This window comes from Ambystoma mexicanum, chromosome 12, assembly GCF_040938575.1.
Source record: "Ambystoma mexicanum isolate Mex_15411 chromosome 12, UKY_AmexF1_1, whole genome shotgun sequence".
In the NCBI taxonomy this organism is placed as follows: domain Eukaryota; kingdom Metazoa; phylum Chordata; class Amphibia; order Caudata; family Ambystomatidae; genus Ambystoma; species Ambystoma mexicanum.
The window spans coordinates 1113661222-1113687754 of NC_090936.1; positions in this window are offsets into that span (position 1 = coordinate 1113661222).

Below are 26533 nucleotides of genomic sequence, written 5' to 3' on the forward strand. Positions count from 1 at the left end.
TTTCAATTGGAGACTCTCCATAACCACAGGGTTGAATGTTAGGTGGGTTCAGAATTGTTCCATCCCTCTTCAGAGTTCTCTTCAAGGTGTCTTCCGATATGATGGTCCAGGGAGAGCATGTGTCTACCTTCATAAGTATTTCTTGACCATCAATCATGAACACATCCACCGGCCCCTCCTTCTGTCCTCCAATGGCTGATACTTCAAAGACATGCCTGGGACTCGAGTCCTGTACAGTGGACACTTCCTGTATATTGTAGCTCAAACAAACACTTTCCTCGTTGTCGTTCCTGGATTCCAGGAGGTTTATCGATGAGCCCTTGCACACATTGGCAAAGTGTCCCTTGCCTCTGCACTTGAAGCATTCAGCAAATTTCGCCAGGCAAGAAGGGTAATTTGATCCATGTCTGAAACTGCCACACCTGTTACATTTCATGTTTGACGCTCCCTTTCGGTTCATGTTGACACTCAGCTTCCTCTTTGGATCAACAGCACACACGGCTTGGGCACTTTGTTTGTCAACTCTCAGTTCCTTAACATATTTTGACGTTTGCTCTATACTCCTGGCTAAATTCACAGCCTCCTCCAGCTTCATGTCCTTGGTTAGTAACTTTTCTTGGATCCTGACATTGATCGTACACCTCACCAGCTGATCCCTGATGAGTGAGTCAGAGAGGTGTTCGAATTCGCAAGAGTGACTTAGAGTCCTCAAGGAGGCTATGTACGATTCCACTGACTCTGAGGGCTCCTGCACGCACTGGAAGAACCTGTGCCTCTCAAAGGTCACATTCTTTCTCGGTTCAAAGTGATCCTCCAATTGTTTGAGGGCAAAAGTATACTCATCCACATCTTCGGCTTCAGCGCTATGACCTATGCTTAGTCCATCAAGCACAGTGTGCCCTTCTATTCCAGATTATGGAGCAATAATGGCTTTTTACGAGCCCCACTGAACCTCTCTCCACCCATCGCTACCAAGTAGTTCTCGAATATGTTCTTCCACCTGTCCCACCTGATGAAGGGACGGCCAGGCTCGTTCAGGAAAGGCACAGGTGGGGGTATCGTTGCCGCCATGTCGCGGCCGACAACAGAGGCTAATTGTGTGAGGCAACAGTGCAGGGAGCAGAGCCTTCGATTGAAAGCAGGGTCATTCAGTAGTTCATTGAGAGTGCGTCATAATGCCCCTCCAAGAAGACCGGGAGATTCCAATGAAAGGCGTTGCTCAGCAACCTAATAACAATGTCAGTATGGAAGGGAAGCTCTTCCCACGTTAGAGGAAGACACTCACTTCCTCACAGATGCTCGAGCTCAGGAGGTTGCAGGCGCGTGGAATAGCATGCGTTCAATCTCGAGCCGATCTGCAACAACGTTGCGAGCACGTGCTAATTTGGGAAGGGCAGCACAACGGTACACCAGGCCCCCACCCTCGGGGGTACGCCTCCTGACCTGGTCTTGATCCTGCTTCTACTGAACTCGATCCGCTCTGCCTGCTGTCACGCAGGGAAGCAGGATGAAGAGCGTTGGTCCGACTCAGTAGAACGTCAATCCTCGCTTATGAACCAGTAGCACGACAATCCTCGTCGATGAACCAGTAGCACGACAATCCCATCCTCGTCGCCAATGTGAAAATAAGGACGCCAGGCGAACAAGACTCCAACGGGAGTTTATTGGTTAAGACAAACGTGACAGCAGGCACTTAACCGAGCGGCAGCTCCAACTGAAATCAGCTGACGCCCCGGTCTCGGCACATCAAATCCAAACATTCCTAGAACCTTATGACTCACAATAGAGTTGCTCTGTACGAAATTCACACCACACAGTACTCTCGTGAATCAACATACTAGGATATGTAAATACATAATGGTGCTGTGCACTTTGCCCATCACATGTGCACTTTGCCGATCATAACAGAGGGCTCAGATTTGAGGGAGGTAACTGGTGCTTTGCATGTGCTTTCTAAATAAAAATGTCCCTTTGCAGTTCTTAACACGGAAACTTTAACATCTTGCCCAAAAAAAGGTCTCTTTAATGGGCCATAACTTGTAAATCCCTCACACTTTAAATGCTCTGCTTGAAGAAACAAAGTGAGGCCCACAGTGTTTAGGGGGGCCCCTGGGAGGGGGTTATTTGTCTCTAGAGTGTTGCAGTAGGAGGTTGAGAGGTGACCCTTTTCCTCACCAGGACAACAAAAAGGGAGCCTTGAACACAGAGGCAGCACAGCCCCTTTTGGAAAAAAGATTTCTTTATATGCTGGAAGCAAGCAGCTGGTGCCTGCCTACGGGGACCTGGTCAGCCGCACAGACTGCCCATGCCTCAGTCCGGCCCTGGCTGCTAGGACAATGAGGGTGCTGATCAGAAAGACTGTGCTCCTGCTCAGCCTCTTCATTGTCTTGCCAGCGAGACACTTTTCCTGTTCAGCACCTCCTTTGTTAATGTGGGTGCCGAATGGGAATGGGAGAGGTGTCCCGCTGTGAAATGTCTCGCTCTGATGCTGAATACAGCCACTGGGGGGCAAGCTGCCTCCTCTCGGTATGCCACTGCACCTCAAGCCACACCGACTGCCCATGCCTCAGTCCGGCCCTGGCTGCTAGGACAATGAGGGTGCTGATCAGAAAGACTGTGCTCCTGCTCAGCCTCTTCATTGTCTTGCCAGCGAGACACTTTTCCTGTTCAGCACCTCCTTTGTTAATGTGGGTGCCGAATGGGAATGGGAGAGGTGTCCCGCTGTGAAATGTCTCGGTCTGATGCTGAATACAGCCACTGGGGGGCAAGCTGCCTCCTCTCGGTATGCCACTGCACCTCAAGCCACACCGACTGCCCATGCCTCAGTCCGGCCCTGGCTGCCAGGACAATGAGGATGCTGAGCAGGAAGACCGTGCTCCTGCTCGGCATCCTCATTGTATTGCCAGCCAGACACCTTTCCAGTTCGGCACCTTCATTGTTAATGAGGGTGCTGAAGGGGAATGGGAGAGATATCCCACTGCAAAATGTCCCAGTCTGATGCTGAATACAGCCACTGGGGGGCAAGCTGCCCCCGCTTGGTACACCACTGCACCTCAAGCATATTTGCATTCAAGCCAGACCCCAGAATCCATTTCCTACATCTGGAAGCACTCCCTCACTACCCTAGCACATTCAGGCCCCACCCCAAGCAGGATCTACGTCATTACTGCGGCACCGAAAATCTCGAATCAGAAAATTTCAAATTAAAAAATGACGTCTCGCAGTAATCACATTGATTACCCTAGCCCGCATTTCCCCTACCTGCCACCCCTTTTTTTACTCTATTCCCCCCCTCCCACCCACTGTCCTTGTTATGAAACCGGGGGACACCCATACAATCCCCAAATCCATAATGTCGAACAAGGGGAGCGGGGCCCCTTGTTTGGCATTATGGGATTACATTTTTTTTTTGTCCATGCCGAATGCACTGCAAACACGCATTCGGCATATTTTTCTCGATCTATTCAGGCAATTCCCCCCAAGCATGCTTCTCCATGACCCTCAATCTAAATATGCTGACATCTACTTGCAGGTACTCCTTTCTGCTCTCTTGCTTGTTTTCTGCCCCCAAATCCTGTCCTATGGTTCAAACTAGGATTAGCTGGTTTACCCCCTTGAGGCCCATGGGTGAATGGCGCTATATAAGAACATAGTAGATAGATAGATAGATAGATAGATATAGATGGATGGATGGATAGATGGATAGATAGATAGATAGATAGATAGATAGATAGATAGATAGATAGATAGATAGATAGATAGGTAGGTAGGTAGGTAGGTAGATAGATAGATAGATAGATAGATAGATAGATAGATAGATAGATAAATAGATAGATAGATATAGATGGATAGATAGATAGATAGATAGATAGATAGATAGATAGATAGATAGATAGATAGTCCATTGATAAAAATGTGGTTGTAAGGTTCCCAGTCGTGTGACGGCCCTGGATACTGTATGTATCTCTGTAAGTATTTGTTGGACAAAAATAACATGTCCTTAAAAATACAAATATAAAGAAAAGGATATATTGTGAGTCTAAGGATGAGGGGGAGAGTTGGAGGGGGGGTTAGGGTGCCTCTGATTTTAGAGATCTTGGAGGAGAAAAGGGGTGAGATCAGTAGCAGTGAAAGAGGAGACGATGAAGCAACAGGGAAAGAAGATGAGGTTAATACATTAATGGGACATTTGCATATCCAGGCAGTGATGGGAGCAGAAAGGAAGCTAATTAAGGGAGAACGATTAAAGGGACTTGTGCCATTGGTGTAGATAGAGCTACGTGGATGTCTTGAGTTGCTGGCTCTCAGTGGGATACAATGTTGGGGGTGAGAAGGAGCACAATTGTGAGCCCGGTTATGGTGTCCAATTGGTATGTTAAAGTGGAATTAAAATCAAGGAGGTCCTGTTCAATGGAGGTGACCTGGGGCAGAGAGACGGCGAGGAGAGGGCACCTCACCTCAGATAGGTTGAAGCAAGTGAGTCAGGATTGAATTGGAAGCTTGTGAGCAGAGAGGCATGAGAGAGAAAGAGAAAGGGGGAGCCAGAAAGAAAGACAGAGACAGAGAGAGAGGGGGAGAGAGAGAGACAGAGACAGAGAAAGGGAGAGTGGGGGAGAGAGAAACAGAGAGAGAGAGAGAGAGAGAGAGAGAGAGAGAGGGACAGAGAAGCAGAAAGAGACTAAGCGAAAGCTAGAGAGAGAGAGAGATTGCACAAGCAATACATTTGTATAATAATATTCAACTCTTGTTTTATGATTGTATTGAACATCTCTAATGCTACTTTGGAGCAACCTGATAAGGTGATTACAAGTCCAAAAAAAAATGATATTGAGAATGCCAAACATGTACATAATGCAATTCATGTTCATTCTCTTGGCAGGGGACAGGTGGGTGCTGAAACGTTTCCAATGTTCATTCTTCCTTGAATGTTTTACAACGTATAGCTTTCTGGCTGCATGGTGACCTTAACCCTTCAGCGTGGATTTATTATACCAAGAAAGTATTTTTTATTTGACATATTTGACTCTTCTGTGAGAATAGGTTTACTCCAGCAGCCTTTCAAGGTTCAGATACTTGATGGCTTTCTTATAGTGGGTCACCAGCTGTTGGACTCCTCAACTGAAGGTCATTGACTCTGCTCCTAGATCCAGTATCTTCTATGGCATTGTGGCGAAATATATGAAAATCACTAGTAATGTTTAAGAATCTGATTCAGGTCAGATTGCTTGTGTATGTACCTTTTCTAAATAGAAATGAGAGTTTGGAGTGATCCCTTTGCATAACTGCAGCTGCCAAAAACAATACTTGTCAGATTTATTGTGCACAGAAATTGGTAATTCTGGACTTCAGTTTACTTTATCAAGATATATCATCCGTCAAATAAAACTGAAAACATGATTCATTGGGTTAACATCCAATGGCACATCTCAACTGGCCAGATGGCTTCATTACTCGTAATATTGCTCAATTAAAATATCTTTCTTTCCCAAGGATTCCCCTCTTTTTGGGTGGCACATTATCTCTGAGGGATTGCCTAATATATCTTGCCTATAATTATTCCTGCCTTCTTTTCAGGGGATTTCAGTGAAATTAAATCTTATTATCAAAGTTGTAGTTTCCGCAGGCATATTACAATAGCGCAATTCCCAGAAGACAAGAACCCAATAACCACACATAAAAGCCAGACTCTTGAGTTATAGTTTAATCATAGGTCTATACCAACACCACTTCTTAATCACCACTTCATCAAATCTTGTTTTAATTTCTACCTAATGTACAGATCTGAATTGCTTCCCAGTCTTTTGCTGTGAACCCTTAAAAGCTTGCCTATTTTGAAGTTTGATACTATAGAAGCTTTTTAGTATTGTTCCTGAACAAAGCACTAGGAGATCATTATGAGCTGGGCGGTAATGCTAATGCAAAATACCACCGGAATTACTTTCGACCTGATCCAGGGTTTGGCGGTGTCACTTCCAATGGTACTCAAATGGAATTCTGAAAGATGAAAAGTCCCCCAGCAGGTTGTAGCTTAAAGTCTGTCTATTTTTACCCAAAACGAAAAAGGCTATGGTGCCCTCTTTTTTTGGTAACAGGGGGCCTGACTCCAGAGGGTATGAACAGTAGAGAAAGAGGGGATGAGTCAGAGCTATCTCGCCTTTCAAGCGCTGGGTGGATGTCAAAATCTATTTAGAGACTAGTGGAAAGACATTAAATTACACTAGTAGAACACAGTGTGTTGAAAAACATAATACATTTATTCGAATAAAGACTGACCAAAAAATAGGACATATAGCGAGTCTGACATAGTCTGCAGTTATACATCATAACATAACAAAAAAACAACATTTAAAGGCATGTGTATATGAACATGAAACCAATTCGAGGTATTTCAGAATGCAGAATGCATATTTGAGGTATTTATGAATCACAGCTCAGTGCATAACTCATGGTGAGACTTGTCTATTTTTACCTCCAGCCCAGAAGTAGAGGTACACATTTTAAAATGGTCCCAGATATATGACCAAGTGTGTAACTGTGCAGAAAGGAAGTGCATGCCATGCCTCCTAATAACGTCAGCCCTATAAGAACTGGAACGTGTGCGCACCAGCGTGCGCGCACAAGCGGAGTGCCAGCTGAGTGCTGACTGCTGTACCTGCTGCATAGACTGCCTCCAGCCTCATGATCTGCCGAATTGTTTCTGGACCTATTTCTCCTTTGGACTTTCACTGAACCTTGTAACAGCTACAGGGTTTATACTGTGACCATCAAAAAGTGTATTTAGAGTGCATATTTCTTTAAACACACTCTAATACACACTAATTGTTTTCTTCTTCATAGCCACGCCTCCTAATAACGTCAACTCCCTCCTGCAAACATCAACCACCTCTCGCTTTTCCCACAACGAGCCTGACATATCATTATCTGACCAAAAATTGCATGTGTGCACCACGCCGTTGCTAACAGAGCTTGAATCTGATCTCTTCCAGACGGTATCCAGTTATATTTTCGAAAAATAGTTTCTACCAACAAAAGTGTTGAATACAAAGTTTCGAGAAAAAAAAATTTGAATGCATTTTTTTCATATTACAGGTTTTATTTTAGTTTTGTATAGAAAAAAAGTTTGTTCTAAATAGAAAACGGCGGGTTGGGGGGACCCCCCCCATTTAAAAAAATGCTTTTGAAACTTTTTTTTTCAATGCTTTTGTGTCGAAACTTTTGTATGTAGAAACTTTGACTGTCGGAAAAATCACTATAAACCCTTCCAGACTTCGGAAGACTACCTGCATGACCCAATCGCTCCAATGACCCATGCAGCTATGCATGCTGTTGACAATTCCGCTCCTCTATTCTCAAGTAGTAAGTGGCTCCTTTGCAAACAGATGAGCTGAACCCCAGTGGGTTGTCTGTACTGACACAGTCTCTGGTGTCCTGCTCCCAACAAGCCACTCCACTCAAACATCCCTCAATTTCATTTGCATACTCTCGTTCACCAACTCACCGCTGACCACTCCTCTAGACTCTCCACATCTCCTCAACGTTCTTCTTCCAAAGACGTGCCTCAAAACATTTCACCCTCATTCGCTGACTCGTCACTAGTTGAATCCTTCTCCAAACCGACTCCACGTCCCTCCTTTGGCTTTCCAGCTCCTGTTACTCTCACAATGGACACCAAACTTAATGTGATCAATGCAAGCATGTTTACTCTAACCACACTGTATGAAGTGCTTGATATCAAAGCTGCCCAACAAACATAATTCTCTAAACTGTTGTGGCAAAACTGGACTGGATTGCATGGAAAACTGGAAATGCCCTTGCTTCACCGGCCCAACTTGTAACATCTCCTCTGTTAGTAGAAAATACATTATGTAAACCTGCATCTAGTCTTCTGCAAGTTGGGACAGAGAGATGCAATTCCCCCGGTTCAACCAAACAATCATCTGTTATTGCAGTGGCATCCCCGGCACTTGCGTCTCTACAATCCAAACGACCTTCTTCGCAACCCCTTTCTCCAATTCCACTTGATTCTGCCTCTGGGCAAAATCCTTTATTCAACATATTTCAACAAAAACATCAACACAATAACAACAAAAAAAGAAAGAAAAATAAAAAAAATCGAATAACCCTCAGCCAATTCAAATCTACAAAAAATCTTAAAATTTACCATATTCAAAATCAGAAAAACCTGAATCAAAAAACAAAAATGTTTATTGACAAACTCTCTTTGCTAAAGGCGGAATCCTTTATATTGATTTCTGATGCAGAAGAAGAAGAATCTACACAAAGAGATATGGTCTCTGGAGGATAGCTCAGGGGCAACGTGCTGCTTTGGAAGCAAGACTACATGGCACAACACAGGTTTGATCCCTGTGTCTGCGCTTAGAAACCTTTGGGTATTAAGCGTGTTATAAATAACCTATCATATCATATCATGGTGCCATCCTCTATCCAATCTGCGACTCTCTGTCCTATAAGCCCCACGGCTGAGAGGAAAGGTAATGAAAACATGACTGATGTAAATATGAATGTTAGAAATGACTATGTTCATACTCATAAGTGAATCTCCTGCACCCTTATCCTGCTCTAATACCGAGCTCATGAACATGTCAGTGTACTCCACCTCTTCACTAGCAATAACAGAAATGGTCCATCATAGTTTGCACCACACCGAACCAGCACACAAAGAGAACAAGCAAATATGTTGTGTAGATATTGACCTTGATTATCCTAATTTTAAAAGGTTTGCACAAAAATGTGCTCAACTAGCTGACTCTACATCTAACCTGCATAAGAGTCATGAGCAAAATAGGGAATCTACAGAATCTCAACATTTAGCTCATTCCACAGAGACACCCATTCAGAGCTCAACCAGTGTCTTTGTTCCAAACAAGAAAAATAGTGAAATTAAGGAACTTCAACACTTAGTACAGTCCTCAGAGATACCTTTACAAAGCGCAACCTGCTCTCTTATTACAAATAATCCAACTTTGGTTCCTACAGAACCATCTCTCCTTGATCGTGATAGTCTGATTGTAACAATGTTAGATAGAGCTCGTTTTGATCCATTTCATAACAGGTCCACTTTACTGGCTATCTTCCAAGTTACCCAGGTCTTGAACAAATAGGCTCTGATCATATTGAATCCATCAGAAACATAGAGCTGGACAATTATGACATAGTGGAACTCAATTTCACATCCAGAATGATCAAGAATATAGTGGGATGAACTAATAAACAATGGTCTACTTCTGCAAATTAAAGAATAACAACCTCATCCAGTACCACTTATCAGTGTATCTAATCATCAAATTGGTTTCCTCAACTCCGGCTTCAGAACTGATTCTCAAAATGCCAATATTAACTCATGCAATTGTTTGTGTGCAAATAATAAAAAATCTTATTTACCTAAACGTCCCACTCTGCCTCAACCAGAATCAAGACATGGTTATCGAAACAAAATAAAGATCCGACTTGTCTAATGTCTTACTAGAGCGATCCTAAACCCCTCTCGCATGCATGCTCCCTGATAACTTGGAACACTGGAGGCTTTTCTCACTTGCTCAAATCAGGTTCTAGCACCGTGCTCTCATACGATATAGTCCTATTCCAGGAAACGTGGCTCACCTCTCAGCCAATTTGGCAAGAGAATCAGATTGCTTGGATCCTTGCAACCAAAGCGACCAGAGGCCACCCCTATTCAGGTCTACTAGTTGCATAAAAAATATATTCCCAAATTCACATTGAGAACTGGGCTTTCCCTTCATCGGGTATTCAACTAGAAAAATCGTTCCTGTTAATCCCCTGCAACCTCTATACCCTAGAGCAGCAAATCTAAATATCTACTGGTACCCCTGTGCCAACAAGGAAAATCAATTCCTAGATCACATTGAAGCAATGCTAGATCTCACTCTTTCAGATACCCAAATTCACACAACCATAATTTCAGGTGACTTTAATACCAACTGCCTGCTAGCCAATAATACTAAATCATTGACAAGAGCAGCGAAATGGCTAGCTCTCATGCATCTCCGAGGTTTCGTTATGCTAAATGGCACATTCAAACAAGACTCACCCCCAGCTCCAACATGCGCGTGAGGATCATCTTCTTCCACAATTGATTGTGTATTCATATCTGAGAATTCTATACAACGAATATCATCCTATAAGATCATTTCCAATTCTGCCAGTGACCACCAGATTTTCAAAGTGCAATGGAGTCTACATAATATATCTTTCCTGAATCCAATAAACCACCAGTACTTTTGAATCAAGCAAGAAATTGGCTCATCTGGAAACCATACAAGATAACAATCCTAAAGCGCCAACTCATGAGTGCTTTTACTCAAATGCACCTGACCACCTAAATTAACTATACTGATTGCCTTCAGATAATTACACAATCATATTGTAATTCTCGTCTTCCCACCTTTTATCGTAAGTATTCCTGGGACCTGGATATCTCTGTTCTAAAACAAAAGTACAGACACACATTGAGAACATTTTCGCCGATAGCCTGTCTCGATCAAAGAGTCAAATTAAAAACCAGGCATCAGACAAATCATAGCAAGAAAGAAACAAATACGATGCTGAAAATATGTTAAATGCAATCATGGAAAAGTCTGCTACTCAAATAGAGGCTCATAAATGATTCCACCCCAAAGGCTCTCCTGTCTTTACAACTTTAATTCATTGATGAGCCAACACGGATAAAACAGTTTGAACATCTACTTAACAAATCAACTCAAATTGTGTCCTTTCCTGCATCATCTCAGCCAGAACTGTCCAAACTGATTTTTGACGATCTTGATATTGTCCTGATTATCAAGAAACTAAGCGCATCACGAGCCCCAGGACCAGACAATCTATCCAACGCTGTCTTGAAGGCACACTCACATGAGTGGGCTTCAATACTGGAACTGATATTTGCAGGAATTCTTAGGACAAGCCATATCCCCCCTTCTTGGCAAGAGTCTATTATAATACCAATTTTTAAAAAAGGAGATAGAGCCATACCTTTGAATTATAGACCGATAGCACTGCTCGATGTCCCGGGCATGATTTTTGGTAGACTATTATTACAAGACTTTACACAATGGCTTAATGATAACAATCTCCTTGACAGACATCAATCAGCGTTTATTAAAGGCATAGGCACATAACTAAATGTAACTATTATGTCAGTCATCGAAAATCAGGCCATACACTACGAAACAAAAAGTTTTTTTAGCCTTAAACAATTTTTAACAGGCCTTTGACTCGGTATCTCACAAAATTTTATGGAGAAAACATTTTAATTCCCATTGTCCCCTCTATTTATTTCACCTAATACGTCAATTTTATACTAAACCTACAATCAAAGGCAAACTTATGACGGCTGGCCTACTATCCAAACTGATGAAGACATCCACAGGCCTTAAACAAAACTGTATTTTCGCCTTGATTTTGTTTAATTTTTACATCAATGATATTTATAAAACATTTCAGGCAGTTCGTTCCTTCCCTCCAAAACTGGGCCTTAACAAAATATCGTGGATACTATATGCTGATGATTTAGTTATTTAAGATAGAACTCCAGTGGGTCTTCAGAGAAGACTTAATGCTCTAGATATATATGCACAAACTAATAATTTTACCATTAATACCTCCAAGTCGAATACTTTGATATTCCATCATAAACTACCTAAAACAGGCTATACCATTAACACACATGCCATTAATACAACTCTCACATTATAAGTACTAGGCATGAATTTAAACACACATCCATCAGAATTGCCTTATAAAGCTGAACTCAAATCACAGATGAAATTGCTAATGACACAAGCTAAAGCCCTTCAGTCAAAATATGGGAAATTCACTTATAAGCCCTCTATAATAGTATACCGGAAAAAAGGGATTCCCATCATTACCTATGGGGCTCACACAAAGTTTCCCAAAAATCTAGCCATATGGGACGTCCTAGAAAGCATCTTTTGGAAACAACTTTTGTCCTTACCTACTAGCATCCCAATTGCCGCAATTAGGTATTAGTTAGGCCCTTTATTATTAAAATCAATTGTATCATGGCAATACATAGCGGCCTACAAGAATTATCTCATCACACCTCCTACTGCCCAGTCACTAATCCCGGTCCCAAAAACAACCCTTGATTCTTTAACCAATGGACCGATGCAACGGTGGAAAACAACCCGTCAATCGATAATGACCACAGCTGACATTTCACTAGATCTACTATTAGAATTCCCAGACAAAGCAAAAACTAAACTATGGCTTTATGACTGGTGTTCAACTTGGGAACTCTGTAGTACATATGTCATATTTCATCAGGGAGTATTTCTATTAAAATCCCTACATGAACTGCCAGGCTATCTCAATCAGTTTCCAGATACGAAATATGCAATCTCAATTTTACGTCTACGGGTGAACGTATGGCCGACGAAATCTAAATTAGCGACCTATACTTCACCAATGATTATAGATTCAGCTTGTAGATTCTGTAAACTACCCAACAATCAAGAAACTCTCCAACATCTAATAATAGAATGTCCAGCTCTTATAGAATCAAGGAAACAAACATATTACAAATCTATGGTGAACTAAAAACAGTGACAAAAGATCAGATGTGGAGCTTAATATTTAATCCAACAAAAGTGTCACTAAATATTGCCACAGTTAATTTTCTCCTAGCCCTTAATCTATCAGAAAAACTAGAACCAAAATAAATTGTTGAAAAACTTCCTAAAAATCAATAAGTTCCTAAAAATATTCTACAATCGATTTGTTATGAACTATGCCCAACTATCAGACAAGTATGTTTTATAAATTCTTTTTGAGATGTTTTAAACTGATGCTATGGATCATGACCCTAGATGAGCTTTATCATTTTATCTTTTTAATGCACTCTTCAAATGAAATGTTATCTATCAGTAGGTGACTATAGTAGTGAAATGACTCATGATCTTATTACTTTTACATAATCCTCAAACAAAATGTACTCACCACCGTTTGAATGTCTTAGTACAATCAGAGAATCTTATATTTGACTTCTAGAAATGTGTATCTATCTTCTATATACTCAATTTGAGCTGTTTTATCATACTTAAAACTGTTTTTTATTATTATGTAGTTTTGATAACAGAATCCGTTGGTTGACTATGATAAATAACTATCCTTATCATTTAATGCATCTTGAGCGAAGTATAATTCAAACAACAGAGACAGTGATGCGATCCTAGATACATTTATGCTAATTGTATGACTTTGAGATCCTTCATTTAATACTTGCTGATCCATGTTCTTATATGTCTTAACATTTATTTTATCTTGAGAAAAGTATAATTCAGACAATAGAGACTATGATGTGATCTTAGATGAAATTATGTTAAATGCATGACATTGAGATCCTCCATCCAATACTTGCTAATTCATGTTCTTTTATATTATATGTGACAAACTATTGAAAAAGTTGTCAACTGAAACAATATTAAGTAAAACATTCTTTTTTTTAGGAGAATGACACTTTGAAAACATCCCTAATTAAGTATTTTTATGTTTTTTCAATATTTCTGGGTTTTAAGGTGTATTCAATTTTATTAGTATTGATTGCATCTTGGTATTCTGTACTGAGTGACTGGTCAGAAATACACAGACTCCACACGTCCATGAATTCTTTATAGAAACACTATTTTCTGTGATTTCCAGTTTACTTTGGCAAATCTTGGATGTTGAAGAAATCTGCATTGGGTTCTCCGAACAATTTAGCTTTAGCACATGTTGGGACCTCATTGCTGATGACTTCAGAATCCCTGTTTATTGCTATGATTCTAAAAACAACTATTATTTAGTTACTGATTTATGACCTTTTGTCATCCCCCGCCGTAGCTGGCGGCTACTTCCGCGTTGGATCCTGCAGTGCAGCGCGTGGCCCCGAGTGCTCCATTATGCATCCCGCGGATCCCAGGGGTAGTGGTCTAGTTGTTGCTGTGCGGCGTCTGTCGGAAGGTATTTACTTCCCCTCCTTCCGGCGGTTCCTCACGTTGCAACCCTTTGAATTTTGTATTCCCTCCTTGGGTCCGACGCTAGTTTTCCTCTCTTACTTGCGTTCCTTATTTTGACTTTCCTTTTCTTGTGCTTTCTCGGCCGCGCTCCCTCCTCGCCAGTGGAGCCGGTGGCTATACCTTTGGTTTCACTTTCTTCCTCACGGAAGCAGTGCCCCTCTGCCATTACTCTCTCGCCCTCTACTCTCTACTTGCCTGCTTGTTGCCCGGCGTTTCTCTTCCCTGGCTCTCCCTTCTTGCCTGTCGGGCTATGCGATCTTGATGACTGCCTTCGGTCGCAGGACTGCAGCCACACCGTCCACCCAGAAAATACAGAAGCTATCGCTTAACCTCTGCCTTGGGAAGTTTCCACGCTGGTGCCACTGAAATCTTGGAATTGGGTTTTTTATGCCTTTTGGCTTTTTCCCTATTGAAGCCTGGACCAGGGAACAGAGCCACAGGTCTGCTGTCTAACAAGCATTCACTGTGGCTTCCTTCCGTGGCAGGCAGAATCTACCACGAAAGGAGAGAGACTACCTGGCTCGGCGGCATCTTCACTCTAAGGACTTGGAATCTGATGGATCGGGTGAGGAGAATCTGGAAGAAAGGGAAGGTGAGGTGGCCACCGGATCTGAGGTAAAACACCTTTTTAATTTAATTTTCATATAAATGTTGATCCTCGATTGGTTAGCTAAGAAATAATTATTTAAAAGAAAATGAGGTTAGATATTATGCCCCCACTCCTGTTAAGTTTAAACAATCTACTCATAGATCTGATTTCTCAATCTAATAGTTTTCCCCCGGTTCCCTAGATTCCTAGCTATAACCTAACAGTCCAGTCTCCTCATTAAAATCCTCCCAGATTACATCACCCACAGAACACTTACAACTTTTCTATATTTATCCTTTTCAGTTAGTGAAAAGTAACTAATAAGAAGCTTTAGCTAAATTCTCTGTAGAGGTTCTACTTTCCTTGGTATGCAATGTTGGTTGGTAGCAAGCACAGTTTTGTAGACTGCCACTTTTGTGATACACCAGGAAATATGTGACTATTGCTTGTCTATTTTGACTCTCTGGAATCAACAAGTGTAACATTCTCTTCAGGTGATTTCCAGGGAATAGTGCTCTATTAGTAGCATTACTTGTCCTACCCATCACTGCCCATATCCATCACTTGTCATACCCAGCAATGGTCATATCCATCACTTGTCATACCCATCACTTGTTATACCCATCATAGGCCATACCCATCACTGGCCATACCCATCATTGGTCATACCCATCCCTTGTCATACCCATCACTGGCCATACCCACCACTGGTCATACCCACCACTGGTCATACCCATCACTCGTCATACCTAACACTCTTCATAACCATCACTTGTCTTACCCATCACTGATCATACCCATCACTTGCATTACCCATAACATGACATACCCATCACTGGCCATACCCATCACTGGTCATACCCGTCACTGGCCATCCCCATTACTTGTAATACCCATCACTTGTCATACCCATCACTGGTCATACACATCACCGGTCATACCTATCACTGTGAATGAACACAGTTAACATTTCAAAATGAGAGTTCACATCCTGTTTATCTCTCAACTTAACAAAGGTAAGAGTCTTTTTTTATTCCTTATGAATGCCCTCAGCATGATGTATTTTGTTTCTGCGTCTTACATTTTGAACTATTGCAACATGTTCAGTTATTTCAACACTTAGACCTGCATATGACTTCAGTTGTTTGCATTTTGCACATCAGTTTGGATGGTTTCGCTATTTCGAATAGCTTAACGCATAAGCATTTTCTAACATATGTGTGTTATACCTTTTGCTACATTTTGTTAGTGGGGACTTTTCTATACTATGATTCCATACCACAGTTAAAAAAAATATCAAAATGTGTGGTGAGATGATCGCAGCGGAGTTGTGAGTCCAATGAGGTATGAAGTGCAGGAACAAGACCAAAAGGAAGACATCCAGGTCCAAGAGTAGCAATAAAATAAATAAGCATTGGCAATGCCAACAGTTTGGACTTTTGTGTAGGCATGGGAAAGGCACTTGCCAGGTCCTGCCCTAGTTGTATTTACTGGTGCTAGAAGGTGCAAAATTGTGTGAGCGACTGGGCATCTAATAGCAGTGCCTAGTAAATGTCTAATACTTAGATACAAACCAAAACAGTTGCCTTTGCCATTGCTTGTTTTGCACAGCACTCCAGTGAAGAACACTCATAGTACTTATAAATCGAATGGCTGAAGGCAGACCTAGTTAAGACCTTTTTATTACACCACTAGCGTGTTTACAACAGCAATTAAGTTATTAACTCTCAGAAGACTGTTTTAAGAAAACACTGGCATGCACTTCCAGTGCAAAGTTGGATGGTAAGACTTCATTAAATTAATGCGCAAACTCAAAGAGTCCCATGAGGATGTGTTTTGGATGGGGAGGCGCAGGAACTGGGTGGGAATGGCAATAGGGATTAGCATGGCCATGGGCAGTCAATGGGTGGGCAAATGTTAATGGACCTTGTACCGTGCACTGTCAGCACTTGCATGGTCTCTTGGCGCTCTGGCAGATCTGCATAGGAAAGTACGGTTGTTAGTGGGGTTGAGAGATGAAGAGCAAGAGAGCTTTGACGTGCTGTTGGCTGCTTCATTTTGGAGAAACTGGTTACTGGTGCGTTTTCGGTTGTTAGCCGTCATGTCAAATTACCAAACAACACCTACAATCTTTGTGTCCCTCCTCATATGCATTTTTCATATCTGTACTCTAATGCAATAGTTTCGGCTTATAGGTGGTGCTTAAGTGCCACCTAATGGCCCAAACAAAAAAAACTAAAAAAAGTGAATGTGAATGCAAATAGGGCTAGAACGCAACATTAAGGAGACATTAGATGTTGTGACACACCTTACTTCACCTCCTTGAGATGTCCCCTTCCATATGGTATTGACACTATGTATATATTACAGGGCGGCAATAGCCACCCTATAGTTAAGATGAGTCGAATTCCCATAGGAACCCCTCAAAATTGTATCATTAATGACCTTTGATTCGAATTGGACCAAACTTTCAAAAGTGATTAACAATCCCCCCACCCCTCAGACTGCAAAGGTTCAAAAAGATTTGTTAAAAAATAGAAAGGTTATCAAGAAGACAAGAAAATCTTTTTTTTTCAAAAATATGGCCTACTTCCCATTCATTTTACCCTAGAAAAACAAGGTTAATATTTTTCAAAGCACACAGCCCACACAGCTGGATGGATTTGAACCAGGCCCGAAACAACTTAGGCATGAAGCGTTGACTCGCAATCCATACATTGTTTGGGGTTATTCCGTGCAGTCATTTTTTAAATTTTGGACATAGAAGGGGGGCCCCCTTCTCAGAAATAGATAGCTACATCTTGGGATTTACCCAAAACTCAGTGTTTTTAGAAATGAAACAGCCACTATCTTGTTTTTGTCTTGATGCGAGAGATAGCCGCCGCTATATCCGAGGATATGGAAAAATGAAACACAGGAAAAAAGCTACTTGCAGGCCAAAATCAAAACCAGGCTAGAGATGGGGGTGGTCAGAGGGCACCAAGTGAAATGTGGTAGTTGGAGGGGGTCTAGGGACTGAGTTTGCAACACAAAGCTTTCTGTAGCCTCAAATAGCCGACATCTCAAAGCAAACTGCATCACATAAACAGCATGTGTTGTGGGGGGAAAAGGAGAGGGCAGAGGACGAGGCCATCTGAGGAGAGCTGGCACAGATGAGGGGGGTACCTAGAAGCATTTTCTTCCAGCTGTTTTTCTGATATTCATGGCTATATTTGAGGCAAAGGACTATGGATAGCCGAGGGTATGTGTAGTTCAGTACCCACAGTTAAAGTTGGTTACATATGGATTGATTCTTTAATAGCATGCTCCCTGAGTCTTTGCATTGCTTCTCTCAACGTATACCACCTCTTCTCAATGCTGGCATATTTTTCAGTGATGCGACTCCTGAGTAAAGGAAGTAAAACTGTATCTTTGCATATGACGTGCGTGTCGACTTCAGATTAGCATCATCTGATTTGCCTTAAAATGTAGTCCTCAAAAATATATTCATACATGTAAAGATTTGAAAAATTAGGGTAGTTGCCATGTTGATAGATTTTTAGAGATTTAAACATGCCGAGCCCACCTGTTTGGGATGGCAAAGCTTTCTCCTCCCACAGCTGTCTTAACTCACACCCCTCATCTCCTCCTCCTATTAGCACACAGGTGGGAGGTGGGTAGAAAAAAGCAACCAATCCCTTTCACAGGAATCATGAAAAGTTTGAGATGTCATGTGTCCTATAAGTAGGCCGGTTTGCATTGGAATTGGGCCTTTTCAACTATTTCCGGGCGGCAGCCTGATGCTGAACTCTTGCGTGAAACATCGAATCAGAGAGGCCCCAAATCTTGCATTGGAGACAGGAACCAGGAGACATAGAAGCTGACTAGGACCCCATGGAGGATTCAGAGGAGACTATCCTTGACGGACACCCTTGCTGTCCCAGAGGTGCTCTGCTGTTCGCTGATGTCCCTTACAAGGCCTCTCCTTAAGTAAAACTATCCCCAAAGCCATAGATTGTGTAGGCCCTGCATTTTCAAGCATTGTTTTAGTTATTGTCCCATAGCAAAATATCCTGTTTGTCTGTGTAGATCCTTATCATATTTAATTAAAGTAAATCAATTAATTCCCCAAAAGAAATCACAGGATGTGTTTTGTTGGCATTCAAAACCAACAAGCTCTTCCCAGTGTGTTTTGAGCCAGTATAGAGATAAAGATCTGCCAAAAGAATGAATCCCAAGACCCTGTTTCCCCAGGAGTATGCAGGGTGCAAAACGGAATTCCCCATTGATCCCCTTCATTTTTATTCAGAAGTGTGAAGCCTGGTATTTCCTTTGCATTTCTGGTAAAAAAAAAAAAAAATTTACCCTTTGTTCCCATTGTGCTCTGACCAAAACCACAAAGTCCCCCCTGTTCCTTTTAGGTGTGGCAAAACAAATGTTCCCATTTCTTTTCTTTCCCTCATATAGCATCTGTTATCAGAATCCCAAAATGATTTTCCCATTGTGTTCCCACTCTCTGCCTCTGGCCTTCAATTCAGAGGGGCTAAGCCTAATTGATGTTTGGAGGGTGAGGGTTGCTGGGAGAAAAAGTATTATAACCAAATCAGCAATCACTGTGAGTCTTGAATTGTTATTTTTCTGTATTGGTGGGTGATTTGAAAAGAAAGCTGTGTTGGTGCCATTACGGATGTGATTTCTGTTCTCGTTTTGCCACAGCATTGGTGGCTGATGTCAGTCTGTTTGTCAAATTTGGTTTAAATAAATTAATAAATATCTATATTTTTACTACTCATCGGCCTGGTTCCTAGTCTATTGTGACACCAGGTATTTGTTGGGGTTGAGTGCGAGTTGGAGGCCTTACCAAATAGAACCTGAATCAAAATTATAGTGATTTGTTGTGTGCCTCATTCATTGGGGGAAAGGAACTCCCTGAGCTGAGTGTGACCACGTAATAAACTGTGATAAGCTGCTAACTGTAACAAAGATGCTTGCAACTCTCTCCCCTGAGCATCAGGAGGCGGCCCTGCATGCAATACCTCCTGAATATTGGTTTCATGAGACAATGGCAGGAACCTTGGAGAATCGGTTGGATCCACCAGAAGGCCTGCCACACCTCCATCAAATAACCTGACCATCCAAGATAACAGACACTCACCAGCCCTCTGTTTCAATTGATTAATGATTTCCCCAACATCTTGCTAAGAGAAATCCTCTAATGTTGTCAAATCCACCAGACCACCTCCAGGATTATTCGAAGTGGGCCAGCCAGTCTACGTGTAACGGTTTACCGGTCACCTGCTTCCTATCAGGCTTCGGTTTAGACGCGATATCTCTCTTTCGGAACCACTCTCTGAACTAGTGCTATCAAATACATCCCTGTCCCATTGGCCGGGATCCCAATTAACCCTTGCAGAAGCAATTACTGTTGGCAATTTTCGGGTATTCACTCTCCTTCTCCTTTTTTGATATTTGTATCAGGCAACTCTCACAGCAGCTCTTTCGGCCACTGCCTGATATTTGTCTGCCTTATCATGATACAATTTCATCTGAAGTTGCTGCATTAGCGCAATCTGTTTATCAGCAGCCAACTCTTTTTTCAACCTCAAGACATTCGACTGCAATTCTACATTCTTTTGATGCATCTTTCTGAATGCATGCAACAAAATCTAACCTCTTCTGCCCAACACACAGCACTCTTTTCCCTTCTCTACAAGTACCTGTTGCAAGCAAGCCGCCACCTCGGCTGGATTCGCCCCTCTTATACTCGTATCCGAGGTCTCACTCAAACCTGCACCACATGCCCAAGTCTGTGCAAGTTTGTGATATGGACTCTTTGTCCACCCTGGAATCATCACTTCGGGACAATCCCCATCTGCAGAACTTTCCTTTTTCCTAAATAAGGAATTCATGATGTCAATGGATTTTTCAAGTCCCCTATCAAAACCTCGATAACAATCAAATATTATTTACAAATTCAAACAAAAACTAAAAAAATGCTTTCCTGTGTCCAAGCTTCAGATTCGTTTAGTATTTGGAACTAATTTCATCACAAAGACCTTGCTCACAGGGCCACTGTGTTTTGCTTTTCAGACTCGTATTATGACCGCAGCACTTACCCTATTACACAGACTAAAAGTTCTTGTACTCAGGAGGGCAATAATGTACACTTAGACCATTAGTTGGAAAATAATTGGTTATTTACAGGCCCTTTATTCATATTCTTTTGGAATACTTATTGCTACGAGATAAATGCAACTGGTTATGCATGAATACAAGAACAAACCTGAACACATTGGGTATACATCACCGTTTGTGCAGTTGTAGGAGAAAGCTTCATCTCGGCCACGACAATGCTACCCAGCCCAAGGCAGGTTGGCAGAGAGATTGCACATCAACTAACGGGGTCTGGAGCAAAGTGTCCACCCTCTCAGTGAGTCTTCAACACCCGGGGTTCCAATTCTCTAAGTAGTAGAAAAACCCAGCTCATCGCCCTGCGCGCCCATTGCCAGCACCCCTTATCAATGCACCTGCACATCTCTGACTCCCCTCTCGGCTCGTCCTTGAGTGAACAATGCGAAACTGTCCTCCATAATAGCTTATCTGCATCACACTAAAATGTTGCAACCGTTGCAGAAATTATGTCTGTCTTCTAACTGAGCTCACAGAAATGTAGATTTTCACTGCGGTCTGGAAGTGAATGTCCAAAATGACAGTGCACCAGCGCCATGTTGTCTAGCCCATTTTCGCACACGCACTACACCTGGGGAGTTACTGCCCACCCCCAATCAAGGAGGCCTGCAGTACTTGCTTAATTTTTTTAAGCACTAGCCTTATTGACGACTCGTATAAAGTCACACAAATCTCCCCCCTTTGCCCACAGTGGGCCAAGAACCTGGCCGGGGTATAGGAAATATATTTGTATTTTTTTGCAAGATAGGTAATAAAGATCACACTAAAATGACAAATGCCACCTTCTTTGTGGCTCACAATTAAACTTCTTGTTACACCAATACATCACACAAGTTGGTTGGAAAAACACAAATCACAATACTTCCTACAGATTTAAATTCAAGAAATAATCAAACTGGTCAATGAAGAAAAGCAATTTACATATGTAGTGCTGTGCAATTTCAAATTTTCTGTGCACTGAAAAGTCTAGAGGTTTGGTTTATAGATTGGTACAAATGCATATGGCAAATAGGATTTCATCAACAATTTGGGTTGAAAAAAAAACAGGGTGATTAGGCGGTTTGTTTTCAGACCCCCCTCATTGAAAGGTCCTTGTTGGGAAAGTTGGACAGTAAAAATTGTGATGACTTAAGAATTTGGGATTTTCAGCACCCCAACCCCTTTCCACTTAAAGGCCTGTGTTGGCAAAGCTGGACAGAAAAAATTGGAATGATTTGAGAATTCTGGATTTCAGACCCCTCTCCACTTTAAGGCCTGTGTTGGGGAAGCTGGCCTGTAGGATCACTCAATTAAATTACAGTCCATAGTTTTCAGCACACACTGGGAATGAGCTTTGTTCATTTCGAATTTGAACAAAATTTACCCTGTGGTGTTCTGCCAAGGGGAATTCATAAAACTGATATTTTAAATTAAATAGGCTAAGGGTCTACACAGTTTTGCCCTCCCCCCTTGCCCACTATGAGGGGAAACGTTTTATAGGCAAACAGATTCCCCCACCTTTGGTTTCAATTGGCCCTACTCATATTGAAAGCCTCTGTTTAATGTTCAGGAAAGCAGCTGCATTTCAGGACCCTCTTGGAGAACAGGTCAGGGGTCTGGTGTGAGATTGGCCTCATGGAAGGAGACACAGACAACAGATTCAAAGTGTAACAAAAGCTTTTATTAATAAAAATGCCAGGATGGAGTAAGGCATAACTTGCTCTATTCTAAGGTGGGATTTCACTACCTAAAGAAACTAGGGAAAGTCTGTGTCAATATGCTCAAATGAAACGTCTGTTTCCAAAACCTATACTTGCCCTCACAACTAAGCCAAAACAATGTGTTGGGATGTCAACCATAACCTAAACAGAGTTCCAAAGGTAAAGGTTCTGAGCTATTTTCAGCTCAAGATTATTCTTCAGCTTCTTTTCACCAAATGTCAATGGGCCTCATTACGACCCTGGCGGAGTGGGTTTACGCCAGCGGTATTCGCGGCGGACCCGTCCGCCCCACTACGAGTTCCCGTAGCGCCATGGAGCGTTTTCCGCCTGGTTTTTCCGGGCGGAGAAATCCATGGCGCTACGGGACCTTGTTGTTAATTACGCCACCGTATTTTACGGTGGCGTAATTAACGCCTTCCCCACTCCCATTATACCCTATGGGGCAAAAATGGGAATGGGGAAGGGTAAAATGGGGAATGGGGATTTACCGCCCCGCCAAGGTCGGAATGGGGCGGTAAATCCGCCAACCCCCATGGCGCTATCGGCAGCTTTCCGCCGTGCTCCATGGTGCATTTGGCGCCACGATTTCCGCCAGGGTCGTAATGAGGCCCAATATGTTTATTACAATGTCCCATTCACCTTCTTTTGGACTTGAAGCAGTAAAGTTCCACACGTTTGAAAAGGTCAGGATGCTCTTCCCCAATGTTCAATAAGCAAAAACGTGCCAGACTTTTATAAAGGGCAAAATGCCCTTCCCCAAGATCAGAAAGCAATTTCAGTACAATATGTCTCAGGGTTCCTTTCCCCAAGATCAGTATCAAAAGGTGACACAAAAGAAGTCTCTTGGAGCTTTGGTTTCATGTTTCAACAATCCTTTACAACTTAGGGTTCCCTTCCCCAAGTCTGATATACACCAGTGGCTGGTTTCTTTCTTCTGCAACAGTAAACTTCCTTAGTATCAAGTAGGGGTTCTCTGGTCTTGGCGCAATTTCAGACCACACGGTCCACCTACTACAGGTCACACAACCAAGAACTTCCAGGTCTCCTTGAGTAGTTTAATATTCTGCCAAACAAGTCGGTTCTGGAATGTAACTCTACAACTTTAGCTTACAAGTTGTTTCTCAACCTTGGAACCCACTTTGCTCTCAGAGTCTTTCATTCAACTGGGCTTGCATAATTACTTTCAGTTAACTGTTCATTGTTCAATAGGTTTGTTCTTCCCTTTCATTCAGTGTTTTACCAAATGGAGGTTTTGCTTATTTCATTCTGTTTAATGCTCAAAAAGTGCAGCTTGTATGTTTCATTCAATTCTGTATTCCGTAACTAATTTTGTTTTCTTCATTCAATTTGGTTGTTCAAGAAAGGCAACTTTGTGAGTTTGATTTGGTTTAGGATTCAGCAAAGGCAAATTGCCCAGTTCAGGATTCAATAAAGGTAAGGCTTGACATTTAACCCTCCATCACACTGCCCACTACTGCGTATATTGTACATATTGTATATAACTGTTGTTTTATGATTTAATACTTTGCTCATCTGTAGGACATATGTCTGCAATGTTTACTAATATTTTGTATTATAATGCACAGCAATGTAACCTAAGCTGAACAAACCTATTTTCCTTATTCTGTGCCCTAATACCCTCGGGTCTGGTGCGCAATATAAATAAATAAACAAACAAACAAACAAGGTTATGTGTTTTCATTCAGTTTAGCATTTGATTAAGGTAAGATTATGTTTTCCCCTCAGTTCGACATTAAATTAAGTTAACGTTATGCTTTCCATTCAGTTCGGTATTCAATAAAGGCAACTTTTCCTGTTGCCACAAACTGCTACTACTATCATCATCCCTTGGAGCGCCCCGTTATTCCATTGTCCCGAACACTTACCCATGCTTAGCAGCTCTGCTTTTGTCCATGGCTTCTCCCTGCGTGGGAAAGACTGCTCGCTGGGTGCTTCGCTTTGCACTCCCCGGCTCTCGTTCGAAGCTTTGCCTTCGCTTCTCGGGAGCGCTTGCTGCCAGCCCCCCCATTCTGTATGATCACACCAGAAGGATTCCCATGGTTTTGGTTGGCTTCTCGGCATCTCGGCTTCTGCTTCCACACGACTCCTTGTTCTGCTTCTTGCTCTTTCTCTGCTCCTCCATTTCCGTTCAGCCTTCCACCTTTTAAACACCTGTGGTCCATTAATGGGATGCAGGTGTATACATTAACCATTACTGCCTGGCCCTGATTACATAGACATGCTTGACCTTCATGCATATTCTTCGTCCTAGTACCAAAGTCGTGAGATGAAATTATATTCATTATTCTCAGTTGATTCCTCGTCTCAGTACCATAGTGGGGAAAGTGTATATCAATCATAACTTTAAGTTGATTCTGCCTCATCTCAATACTATTAGGTACCTCAAGAATGGGAAAAGGGGGGAACTACCTTATAGTGACCTAAAAAGGTCAGGGGAGGTTTAAACTGATTGTCATAAGGACAAGGGAGATACAGTGTTTTGGTCCAAAGTACCGTATTCCTAGTCTGTCTCCCTCTCTGTCTAACACTTTGGGGATGATGCTCTTTTTAGAGATAAGGGAACATGGTGCACATGATCCCATAACTACTTCTGAGATAGATGTTCCCTCCTGAAAGCAGGATGTGGAATACTGTGTCTTACCTAAGGGTATCCCACCTCCAATCCCCAAGGACTCTCTATCCAGGTGGCTCTCCCTCATGTGTCAACCCAAAGGGGTAGGATACAAAAGGGATTGCCTTTCCCTGGCCACCTGCGCAGAGGACACTGGGGAAGTAAATGTGAGAAGACCATCAGGTTTCTCACACTGGCCACTCCACTCTCAAGGAAGGTCCCCAACTTTTCACCATAGGCCCCAGTCTGCTTTTAGGCCTCCCCAGCAATTGACAGCTCCACCCAGATACAATCTCAGCAATTTCTTCTGGTGTTTCCTTGTGGCTGTCAGGTGGTCATTTTCTGCAGCTCTATCATTTTCCTCAAAGTACATCCACATTATATACCAATGATAACACCATCAAGATTTCCATAGTGGGCGATTCCCCTGCAAGAATTCTCGCAACCAGGGCTGGACAGTTGCCCTTCTCTCTACCCCCAAGGCCAGCATCTCCCTAAGGATTGGTTTAGGAGCCTGGAGCAGACATATGGCAATTCGCATTTGCAATCCCCTTTTGCTTTCATGTCAACGTTTGGCAAAAATCTAGTTATGTGTCAAAACCGTTGTGATTTACTAGTAACTGTCACAATGTATATTTTACGATTCAGATAATCATGGGGAACTAAAGCAAATGACAGCCAGATCCGCACCATGTTGCACGGGAGTTTGGCAATTTTCCTATCAGTACTCACTCAGTATCCCAGATGATGAAGCAACTGGATCCCTGCAGGTCAGGTAGTTGTGGAACCTGGGCTAGCCTTAGCCCAGGTCTCCTCTCATGAGGGAGATCGTCCTTTAGATACCCCCCTTTGCTGATTCCAAAATCACCAGACAAATGGGAAAATCAAATGAAAGAGTGGGAGCTAACAGCACTGTAACCGAAGCTGCAAAGGAAAGAAACAACATTAGACCAAACAATCTATTAGCAATATGCACAACTGCACAACAGATATCAATATTACATGACCAGCCTACACAATATAGTTTGATCTTGGATCAACTCGTGGGCAGGAGATGCTGGAACTTCACCCGATCCACCCTCTCTAAATAGGAGACAGGAAAGAAGGGCTATTTTATTACCATGGACTAAGTGTGGTTGACTAATACAGTGGAGCTATAATGCAAGTATGTTACCATTATGGGACAGTAGTATGATCAGAATTGGGGTTGTGGTATAGAGTAGGCGTATAATCCAGGGTAAACCAATGTTAATGGAAAAGGTAGGTTAGTAAAGGAACTACACCTGAGTGGAATGAGGGACGCACTAGGTACAAGTTGGTGCACTGCTGTATTGTCCTGCAAGGCATCCTATAGTGCACAATGCTGTTCTTAATGCTGTATAGATACCCT